Here is a 2,957-nt window from a genome sequence, read left to right as displayed (position 1 = left end):
ACATTCACAAGTGTAGGTGGTATTATATATCACATTCACAAGTGTAGGTGGTATTATATATCACATTCACAAGTGTAGGTGGTATTATATATCACATTTACAAGTGTAGGTGGTAATATATGTCACATTCACAAGTGTAGGTGGTATTACATATCACATTTACAAGTGTAGGTGTTATTATATATCACATTTACAAGTGTAGGTGGTATTATATATCACATTTACAAGTGTAGGTGGTAATATATATCACATTCACAAGTGTAAATAGTATTATTTATTTTGATTGTCTGCTGTTCTTCCACTTCTATCAATTTTCGTTTTTCCTTTGATAAAACCTAAAAGCTTTTATTTATATAACAAAAGTTCATTACGAAAATGGATATAATTTATATTAACGAACGCATTGAAGGAGGAATGTTGACTATAATTTACAAGAAAAAGTGGAAAACTTTTACTAAAATGCAGAAGCCAATTGTACACAAAAAAAATCGGATGTGTTCCAAAGGTATTTGTACGCAAAGCCCCCCCCCCGCCCAGTGGCATAGCGGTGTGTCTCCGGATTTACAACGCTAGAAACCGGGTTTCGATACCCGTGGTGGGCAGAGTACAGATAGCCCATTGTGTAGCTTTGTGCTTAATTTGAAACAAACAAACAAATTTGTGCGCAAGACATATCTGTCAACTGAGACGTCAGATTCTGACGAGTGGGAGTGTAAGGTGATGTTTGTTTAAAGAATGAAAGTACCGTTGTCTACCGTACAGTTTGTATAACCCCCTAGAACCTCTGAAATACATATCTACAGATGTTTTTTTGTCAGTATGCCTGTATACTGTATTTGGTATTCACTCCTCTACCACAAACATTCACTAAATCAACAGTTTTAAATGAATAGTTGATAATTCCTACATGACATTAATAATACCACGTGGAATGCGAACTTTGACCCCTACCAATGCAGAAGTCCGCAGTGGACGGAGTGCGGACAGCCCGTTTTATTGCTTTGCACTAAGAGAATAACGATTTTGAAAAGTTCACGCGCTTTAGGGATATTCAAGATACTTGAAGATGTTTTAACAAATGTAAGGCTAATTTTACAAGGAATTTACGGGGGCCATTATCAAGTTTTAACGAAACCACAGACACATTCAGGGTGAGAAAAAACAAAACTAAAACATGTGCTCATATCGGATATCAGAATTTTACCCGTAAGAAATTGTCTATAGTTTTTGAAAGTGTTGATTTTTCGCCAATACAATTCAAGTGTTAAGTCAAACTGTGTAGTGACAGGTATTGAAAATGTGTTTTGTTTTTTAATTGAATAGAAATAAAACATACACGTTTATATCTTATTTAACTTTGCTTTTCGTTTGAGGCTGTGCCCCGAGAAAAATGTTATTTCAGCTTCAGTTAGCAACCGATACTAAGGAAGTTTGTAAACAGAGTTAAAAAAAAATAAAAAAATATGTGAATTAATAGTTTATAATTACGGTCGGTAGATGTCGATACTTGTCTGCTTACAAAGATATGTACACCATAATAATTACTTACCGATTTTTTATTTTTTTCTTCAGTGCGTAGTGCATATTATCGTACAAAATGAAACAACCTGATCAAACTCTCTTACCTAAAGTTTGTTAGACTAGCAGAATGAGTGATATAGTTAAACCAATTGGCATTTGAAGTCCGAAAACAATTTTATTATTGGTTTGTTGTTAGTTACAAAGCTACACAATGGGCTATTTGTGCTGTGCCCACCACGGGTATCGAAAGCGATTTTTAGTGCCTATAAGCATTTAGATTTCCCGCTGTATATATGGTTACAGGGGATTCGAACCCGCGACCCTCAGATTGCCTTTCACACTTGAAGATGTAATGGCGGTTCAATCAACATAACCATGATTTCAAGTATAATCGCTTATTCCGAATATAACCACAATCTGTGAGGTTTATCAAGACTTTTCTAACATCATCATGACTTGTAGTTGATATACCTGATGACATCAGGTTAATCTGGTGGAACACGTCCCACCAAACATGCTCGCCCTTTCAGCCATTATAATGTGACGGTCAATCTCGCTATTCGTTGGTAAAAGAGTAGCCCAAAAGTTGGCGGTGGGTGGTGATGACTAGCTGCCTTCCATCTAGTCTTACACTGCTAAATTAGAAACGGCTAGCGCAGATAGCCCTCGTGTAGCTTTGCGCGAAATTCAAAAACAAACTTCTTAAAGATTTACGTTTTATGCTGTTTTTTTTTCAGTGTTATAAGCAAGTATGGGCGACATCTGACAGCTTAACTTCATAAAACGTCATACGGTTATGTAGTATCTTACGCCTTCCTCTCGGATAGCGAAACTTACTATAAATAACATTACACAACGTTTTATAATATTTTACTCGTACAATCAGTATTTTAGGTCTCGTAACTGTATACTGATTACATAACGACTCTCTTAATGTGTCACCAACACAACTCCACCCCACCCCCCTCTTCGTTGTACTACTTGTAACGTTATATTCTTTTCATTTTAAGAAAACAACAGCTTTATTGTGAGTGTGTGTAGCATATTTATATAAATATTTATTGGAAAAAAGCTTCGCGTTATTTTTACGCGTGCTTTAATGTTGTAAGCTATGTTTTCAGTGTTTTAATTTAGACGTTAGCTAGAGGGCTCGTGACGTTATAAGACCGGAAAGTTCATAAAAAGTAAGCCTAGAATACCTAGAAATTTCTAAATTTGACATCACAATAATGTAATAACTTCGATGAATATCCAGAGGTGAGGCATCAGATATCAATACAATTTGTCCAGCCAGTTAATTAGTTAAGCTATTGGTGAATCAATGAAACATTGAGTCAATTGATTTGAGTCGGTAGAATGCAGATCAGTCAATTTAGTTTTAGTATGTATTTGAAACAGTGCTAAGCGATATCGCTTCAATTCAGTTGATATCGCTT

This window comes from Limulus polyphemus, unplaced genomic scaffold (genome assembly GCF_000517525.1).
Source record: "Limulus polyphemus unplaced genomic scaffold, Limulus_polyphemus-2.1.2 Scaffold8186, whole genome shotgun sequence".
Taxonomy (NCBI): domain Eukaryota; kingdom Metazoa; phylum Arthropoda; class Merostomata; order Xiphosura; family Limulidae; genus Limulus; species Limulus polyphemus.
This window is presented reverse-complemented; position numbering follows the sequence as displayed.